General features: G+C 42.4%; 1 pseudogene; it reads right to left on the bottom strand.

The window, feature by feature from the left end:
• Positions 1 to 887: 887 nt before the first annotated feature.
• Positions 888 to 2,389, bottom strand: LOC147961754 (protein FAR1-RELATED SEQUENCE 5-like; annotated as a pseudogene).
• Positions 2,390 to 9,409: the final 7,020 nt, after the last annotated feature.

The raw sequence follows: 9,409 nt of genomic DNA, 5'->3' as shown, positions 1-9,409 counted from the left end.
GCTATTTAAGTCGCTCCTCGCGCCCCCCGGCTTCCGAGGTGGTACTAAATATGGCGCCCCCATGGCGCCCCACGCTGCACTTGGTCGCCGCAAGGCTCAGGAGGCCTAATGTGCGTTGTCTCGGGCCGGCCCAATTCGGCCCAATGAAGGCACGCGGCCAGTCGCCCCCTCCCCCGGCCCACGCCCACTCCCCTCCCCCGCGCGTCGCTGAACTCAGGGTTTAGTCCCACCTCGGTAGCGGGGGTGGGCGAGGACCGGCTTAAATACCTGCCTCCGCCCCCTCCGCCGAGCTCCTCTCTACTTAGTAACCGCAGCCCCGTTGGACCCCGTGTCTGGGCCCATTAGTGGGCTGCATCGGCCGCCCGAGTCGCCTTTGGGCTAGATTTGGGTAGGTTCTGCCTGCTACTATGGGCTCGGCAGAGGTATTTGGGCAATTTTTTTCCGAACTTGCTACTTTGGACAGAAGCAGCGGCCGGCCGCATTTCAAAACAGTACAAAGGGAATCACAGTACAAAATAGCAGCGTCCGGCCGCATTTTATTACAGTACAATGAATACAAATCAGGTCTAGTAATCATCATAAAAAATAAACAGAATTTCGAAACTGCATATAGAAACAGTACAAATCATCACGTAACGGTACAAATCAAGTTTTCTGGCACACATGTGCGAGTAAAAATTGCAGTACATATCAAGTTTTCTGGCACACATGTGCGAATAAAAATAGCATAGGTTATTCAGACATGACTCGTGCGATCACTTTTATTCTTCCTACAAACCAAGCTGCGTCTCTACGCCCAGTTCCTGAACAAAACATAAAGAAATGGGTGAGCAAATATAGTTGGTAAAATCAAAGTAGCAACATAACAAAAATAAAAAGGTTGCAACTCACTTCTCGTTCTTACTGCATGTAGCCTTATTATGACCTGGGAGACCACACAGACTGCACAAAGGACCACTTTTATTCTCTGTAAAATCTTTTGGCCTACCATTCTTTGTAACGTCGGGGCCCCCTTCGATCGCCCCTTCTTAGGTGCACCCTTCGTCGAAACTTTCTGAGGATCACCAATACCAGGCTCAACTTGTTGCGCCTGACTTGCCTCCTTCTTCAGCATAGCATACCTTCTACTTCCTATAAGTTCCTCCTCTGAAATCTTTTTCTGCGCTATTATGTTGTCCAGACACTTCATCAACTCGTCGTACAAGAAGGGATCATTTGCTGCAACATGAGCAGCTTCTGCGGTTTTAATGGTTATTGCACTATACCGTTCTCTCTCCAATGGCCCTGACCAACCCCATCCAAACATATCACTCTTCCGCTGCACAGGCAACCCATCTCTCGCATGTTTGGACAACCGATGCAGGACACAACACTTTGGTATTTCAGTTAAGTTCAGATGATGGAGAACAAACAGAATGTGTTTGCATGGCAGCCCTTTCCGAACCATCCTAAGACAACTGCATGTAATAGTTTCTTCTGAGTTACCTGGTTCATAAACAACATTGTACCTAAACTTGTGGTTATCCTTCCATGTCACCATGAATGTCTGACGGCCAATTCCCACGAGCGTCTCAAATATCTCCAACTGACCCATCTTATGCAAATCATCTTGCAGGATGTAGAAATTAGCAGGTGTGAATACTTTGGCGGCATGCTCCTCAAGGGCCTTATATTCAGTAACCGATGGTGGTTCCTTCTGGAATGCCTCGCAGTCATCGTACGCCTCGTTCTCACGCAGGCGAACTATACATTTCTCATAATGCACCACCAAATCTACAATAGTCATACCGTAGTCCAGGTGAAGGTGAAGGCAGGAGTTGAGGCTTTCACTCCTCTGGTTACTTCGCATACCAAGGAAAAAACCATCGGAAAGATATGAAGCTGCCCACAGTCTCCTCTTCCTGTACATCCTGTCAAGCCACTCTTCAGTTCTATCCGTCTTCCATTTATCATAGAAAGCTTTCCATCTCCGCTCAAAGTTCGCTTGAGAGGTGGCATAGTACAAGAGCGATCTGAACTCATCCAGTGACTTGTAATGCAGGTGCCTCTGCATATTTTTCTCGATATGCCAGGAGCAAAGACGATGGAAAATATCTGAAAGGACAGTCCGAATAGCCCGGATCATTGCAGCGTCACCGTCTGTGATGATTGACTTTGGCTTCACCTGACAATTTGCCTTCATAAATGTCTGCAGCAGCCACATGTATGTCCCTTCCGTCTCGTCAGCAATGATGGCACAACCAAACACTGTGGTGCAACGGTGGTTGTTAACCCCGACAAAGGGGACGAACGGCATACCGTATCTGTTCATCTTATACATGCTATCAAACACGACCACATCTCAGTAGTCCTGATAGTCCCTCCGCGACTGTGCATCGCACCAGAACATACTCTTCAGCCTCCCTTCCTTGTCTTGCACATACTCAAAAAAACTCAGGGTCCTTCTCCTTCTTGCTCCTCATAATGCCAACTGCCGTCTCTGCATCACCCTTTGCAATGAGTTCCATTTTTTCTCTGCAGCAAAGATTGTAAATGTCCCTCCTGATAAGCCCGCACTTATCGTACGAACCGTATCTGCTGATGAAGTTGTCCATTATAATATGCTTTCTTATCCCGGGTGCTTCCATCGCCAATATCTCGGCCCTCTGGCCATCTCCAATCTGTCTGTGTGACCACAAAAAACAAACCTCGTCGGGCCGAGCCATCGCGTGGTTGTGATCATCCACGAATGATGCGACGAACCAAATGCCACGTTCTCTGTCCAGCTTCACCACCATATGTGCACCGCAGTCGCAACGAGTCTCCGGTCTAAGCCTGCGCTTGCGGCCCTCCATGGTTATGAACTTGTTCTGCCTTCTCCCTGCCCTGGAGCAAAGAAACCGCCGGTACCGTATCATTCCCGAAGCACCTCGTTTCACCTTCTGTTTCCTGATACTAAACCCGTGCTCACTGGCGTGATTGTTGTAGAATATGTATGCATCCCCTTGTGACCGAAAGGTCATAGCCATGACCTTCCAATGTGTCTCAAGCATCTTCTGCTGCCTTTGAGCCTCCTCAATATCGATCACTCTCTCATCGTGATCAACGCTAGGACCATCTGACTCATCCTACAACATTCATTTGAAAATATATATATATATATATATATATATATATATATATATATATATATATATGTCAATTACTATCATTTAAACCCTCATTTAAATCATAGTATTGATCGATGTACAACATCTATCAACTAACCTGGCTCAAATTATCTGCAAATGATTCCTGCCAACTATGTTGCACATTGTCAACATCCACATCTTCCTGCAAATTTGTACACATAGTTAGCCATGCCATACTTTGCAAATTCAAAAATAAAATCAAAATATACGCCACTTACGTTTTCACTATTTGCGCCATGTTCATTACTATGAAAATCATCCGAAGGTAAGATATCATATGACGAGACGGAATCATTGTCGCTGCTGTCATCATCTTCGTTCAAATTATCGTTATCAGTCTTAGTCACCTTATCAGTATCATTCTCGTCCCTCCCGAATGCGGATTCTTCGTCCATGTCAACACGCCTAGCTAACTCACAAAACTGCAAAACATTTGAATTGTTGATTACAACAATGACAAAAACTCATGTTGGTTTGCAAAAAAAGAGAAAGACGTGTAATCCATGAACCCAGCAGCTACCATGAATTTTTTCTTAATGCAATGGTTCAAACAACACTTTTTTGTGTTTTGTGAAACAACTAGTTGAGGTTGCCCAGCGGTGTGTGCATATTGTGTGATGTCGTCATGACAAAAATAAGCGTTCTTTAAATTAACTAGCCCTAACTTCTATCCTAGATTCGCCACTTAACTAGCCCTAACTTCTATCCATCATGCCCGCTAGGTTTAGATGACAAACCTTGCCCCGCGGTGTAGGCGTCGCCGGCGTTCGACGACGGCAGCTGTCCCCGCCTTGAATCTACCAGCCGGCCACGTGCACGACGAGCCACCGGCCGAATGTTTGGTAGGATCTGCGATGGGAGGTGGGGAGACTGGTCCGGATGCGGCGTGGCACGTCGGGCCCTTCACGTCCGGGGGGTGGATGATGACGGTGAGATGCGGCGACGCACGCCGTTGGGATGGCGACGGTGGCATCTGACGGGGTCGGACGGCGGCGATCCGCGGCGCCGGCGATCGGATGGGGCGGGTGAGTACACGAGGTGGGCGGTGGAGTAGACGGGGTGCCTTCACGTCCGGGCGGTGGACGATGATGATGAGATGTTGCGACGCACGCCGTTGGGACGGTGACGGCGGCTTCGGACGAGCTCGGACGGCGGCGGCGAACGGGGTCGGAGGGCGGAGATCCGCGGCGGCGGCGATCGGATGGGGCGGCCGAGTAGACGGGGTCGCAGGCTAGTAGATGGGGTGGGCGGGTAGATCGTGCAGGCAGTTTTTTTTTTTTGCATGCGCGCGGTCTACGTACGCCAGCTACAACCGTATAATACAAGGTGGGCATACCCTTCTTTCGTATGACTATTCTGCCCTTCTATGTTTTTTTGTGGGGGGGGGGGGGGGGGGGTCTACCGAAGCAAGCCTCTTGACATTATTGTGCATTCCAGGCATCAAATTTTACCACTATTAAAATAGATGTAACAATTGACTTCTCTAAGGGATATTAGACAAAATCAGGATACATTCTCCATTATCATCCATTGATGGCTCTTCACCCTCAGCTACTTTTCTAAACAAATAGAGCCCTAGGAGCTTCATCAGATCATCAGATGGGTGCCAACTCGCACTTGTCCTTGCTGCTATTTTTGCTACCGGATAGTCACTAATATCTCATTGCTTGCTTGACCTTACAACGTCTTATTTTATTTTATCTCTCTAAGAGTTGTCTCTTGAAAAATCAAATCATGTAGATTCTACTTCATAAAAAGGTCTACTGCATGACTTGCTGGGATCTGTGCAATCCCTTTGTTTAGACAAAATATTGCATGAATGTATCGGTAAAAAACTTGTGACCGTTGTTAATCTGTCGAAAGATTGGTACATCCTGTTGTCTATACTCATTAGATCTCCTTGTTGTTAATTGCATCTGAATTACTACGGTGTACTCTGCGTGACAAGCCAGATGACCTGATCTATGTTGCTAGGCTATTTGTAGTTTTTCTGATTGAATTGTCACAACCGTGATCAAAGTTCTTTTCAGTTTAGTTCAATCTGTCAACTAAGATACTATGTCAGCTAAAAGATGGAAAATAATTTTTTCTAGATATTTGGACTTCATACTGCAGACGAATTCAGATGGTACATAGTAGACTATGTAATAAGGCTAGGATGTCAATGTAGTGGAAAGAAAGGTGATGAAAGGTGCTCTCCCATTGAGAGGTATGCTAGGACATGAGCATGCTAGGAAGGGGATCTCCTGCTTCAGCTGGTATCAGGTTAATCAAAGTCTGCTAACACTGGGAAAGGTTCTTCGCCAACTCAGGTTTGTTTGGTTTATTTTCTTCTTGCAAGAAGTTGTAATCGCAGTGGCTTAAATTTTATATAAAGATATTCCGGTCCTGAAAATTATCAGAGTTCGCACATATTTTTCTCTTTCTTTCGTATTCACTAGATAAAGTGATTTTGTATTTGATTTGGTGATACAGTTTGACGTTTCCCCTTTCTGCTCATTTTGTCCGCTCTTTGAACAATGACAACCTTTCTCGACAAAGGGGTAAAAAAAGAAGACAAAGGGTAATAGATAACATCAAGATGATACCAATTACACCTTAGTCTGAACTATTATGTTCCTCTTGCAGCAAGGGAAGAAATGGTCGTATCCCTTACATAGATTACATAGGCTCAAAGCTGACACGTATATTACAGTCCTCTTTGGGAGGCAATGCAAGAAAGGCCATTGTCTGCACCATGAACCCTGCACACACTCATATTGACCAATCCAGGAACACACTTCTGTTTGCGACTTGCGCAAAGGAGGTTGTTACAAATGCACAGGTCAATGTAATGATGTCTGACAAAGCACTACTGAAGTATCTACAAAGAGAGCTTGTAAGATTAGAAAATGAACTGAAATTGCAAGACTAAATAGAACCTTTCAATTGAGGTCCCCAGGGGCATGTTTCTCCATATTACTTTCTATTTAGATTGTTGTTTGGTGGTCGATACAGAATCACAGATGCAAAGGTAGAGATGCAGATTTGGAGATTGATCAATAGTTCTTTAATTTATGTGTATTGATAACAAAGATTTAATATCGGAAACAAAATAATTTCGGATGTGACTGATAATATTTGAAATTTCGGAAATTTTGCATATTTCAAAAATTATTTCTGATTTAGAGCTTTCAAATTTCACTTAATTTTAATGAATTATAACATAATTTAAATTTATTTTGAAATCAACTTGAATCTGCCTCAAAATTTCAGGGTTAAAAATATTTTGAACCCCACTGAAATATGCGAAATTTCAGAAATTTCACCAAAGTTTCCTTGGAATTTATAAGAACTACTCTACTTGATTTTTGCGGATCAATTGTGTGGACATGATGATTTAAGAAGTGATGTGCATATTGAGGCCTAAAACTTTTATCTGCATTTACAACTTAGTGTCGTCTGTTAAAAAGGTCTCCCATCTTCCTTCATAGCCATGATGTGCATTCGTGCCTTTTAAACAATTTCTGACGCCGTAGGCAAGTTGCGACACATCCGATCATTTATCGGTCTCTTTTGACCGAGAAAACTCTAGAAAATGCAAAAAATGTCGAAAACCAAACTTGGCATCCTGCCTTGAATTTTTCATACAAACAACGAAAAAATTGGGGTCATTTGACGTATGTCGAGAAACAACGTGCTCCCAAACGGATTCTTCTGCCATACCGGGACACCATACGATGAACATGGTGTTTTTTGGAACATACTTGAAATGATCACAACTTGCGAGAAGGTGAGGCATGCCCATAGTAGGCATTCACGCTAGGTTTAAAAGAAAAAAATATTTAGACTAATAATTTAAACAGGTACTTAAAACTATTATTTTAAAATTTTAACATAATTAATAAATACAAAGTAACAAAATTGAAAACAGTAAACTTTTTCGTAAAAAAAGCATTGAATAAATGTTTGACGGGAAAAGAATTTAAAATCATAATTTAGAACATTTCCGTGAAAGTGTTATTTTGGTATTCCACACAATATTTTAAAATTTAGAACTAGTTTCAAAAAGAATAATATAGTTCAAAAATGAGAAAAATGAATTAACAAAAAAGGGACTAATAACCAAAAAATACAAAAATAAAGCTTAGGCCTCGGCCTAACTAGACGACTGTGTCGCACCTGTGAGGCCCTTGTTGGGAATTCTTAAAACTGTTTGCATTTTTTAAAAATTCTTTATGTCTTCAAAATGTTTGAAAATTTCAAAATTTGTTCACATTATATTTTTTGTTCGAATTTAAATAAATGTTCCTATTTCCAAAAAAATTCTAATTTCAAAATATGTACAGCAAAATAAAAAATTGTCTGCACTTTAAAAAAACAGAAGCTAAAAAATATTCTTATTTTCAATTTTTGTTCACAAACTAAAAAACAGGATTTCAAAATTGTTCCCGCTTTTAAAAAAACACAAATCCAAATGGTCGGAGTTTGTAAATTTTTTTAAAAAAATGTTCATGTTTTTGAAAAGAAATCTTTTTTTTATTATTTTTTCTTGTTTTTTCTAAAATGTTAGGAATTTTCATTTTTATAAACTTGTAGCATTTGTCGAAAAATGTCCAGAATCCCAAAAGTTTGTCACATTTTAGAAAATTGTTTTCGAATTTCGAAAAATTATTCTTTTTAAAAAAGTTTAGAATTTCATAAATTATTTGCCTTTTCCAAACGTATTCGGCATTTTCAAATTGTTCACATTTTTTTATTGAAAAGTTTCGATATTTTTGGAATTTGTTTTATATATGAAGGATGTTGTATGGTTAGATCACTTGAGCTGACAAAATAGTGGTCTAGCATACTTTCTAAAGAACAGCACTTGAGCATCTGTAGGTAAATAAAGCTGCTTTCTTGATACTTTTAGATATATACTCACTACTGGAATTTCCTCGTACTACCACATGCTGGATTTGTGCTCTGTTCAGATTTCAGTATAAGCATGCGAGAAAATAAGCCATTTAAATTGAGCGCCTGGCAAATATTGTGTTTTCTATTCCGAGCTTCCGTCACAGCAAGGAACCCTGATATGCAATAAAAAAATGTAAACATCTTTCCGCAGGTAAAGAACCCTCTACCAATAATGAGCCTCAGGTACAGCCTACTCAAGTTACTTCTATCCTTAAAAAGACCGTGCATTCAGTTGTTCTCGATTTATACATGAAAATAGCAAAGCATGCTTTATTTCATTCACAAAATAACTGTTGCCAAACCAGTTTAATTCTGTTGGTGGGCAATTCGTCCCCTATTCCTGCACAACAGCATGCTCACGCACACTGCAGCCATCAAGATAGAGTCCCGCTTCGGTACAAGGCCACCAAGTGATGGACAGCAAGCAGCAGATATTTTTGGTGAAATATGAACGTCTGCCTAACTATTGTGCTTTTTGTGGATGATCGGTCATCTTCACACCGAGCATGGGGATGGGACGCTTGGGTCTCTGTGGTTTCACTAGTGTTGACAGTGATGGATTGAGTGGGGGTTTAGACTTGTACTGGTATGAGTCCTTGCATGTGGATGTGTTGGATAAATCTAACCGGTTTATTGATGCTTAGGTTCGTTGGCTGATTCTGATTCCTTATGGCGTTTAACTTGTGTTTCTGGGGAGCCAAGAGTGGAGGATCGGCACCTTATGTGGTCCAAACTGAGTGGCTTACACTCGCGTCACGGTCATGGTTAGTTGTCGGCGATTTTAATGAGGCCATGTGGAGTTTTGAGCATTTTTCAGTGACGCCGAGAGTAGAACCACAAATGGAGGCCTTTAGGGGCATTCTTGAGCTCTATGCTTTGACTGACCTTGGCTTTGCAGGTGTGCTTCACACATACGATAACAAACGGGTCGGTGCTACAGAGTCGAGATTCGTTTGAACTGGGACATTGCATCATGGTGTGACTTATTTCCCTTCAATTCGGCATCACATGTTGTTTCCCCTTGTTCTGATCGTGTTGTTCTTTATTGCGCACGAGGAGGGCGACGAGGTGCAGCTAGGTAAGAAGAAATTCGGCTGTCTGAAATCATGTGGGAGAGGGATCCGGCACTGTATGCGATGGTCCAACAGCTTGGGAAGCGGCTGGTCATATGCATGATTTGGGCGATGTGGAGGACGCTTTTGGCAGCACTATGAGTTGTTGATTGGAGCCGGAAAAAGTTTGGTAGCATAAATAAGGAATTGCAGAGATCGCGTAATCAATTGGAAGAGCTTATGCATATG

Source organism: Triticum urartu, chromosome 7A (genome assembly GCF_056163025.1).
Source record: "Triticum urartu cultivar PI428250 chromosome 7A, HENAU_Tu73, whole genome shotgun sequence".
Lineage (NCBI taxonomy): Eukaryota > Viridiplantae > Streptophyta > Magnoliopsida > Poales > Poaceae > Triticum > Triticum urartu.
Note: the sequence above shows the minus strand (reverse complement) of the source record. Positions and strands in the feature narration are given on the sequence as shown.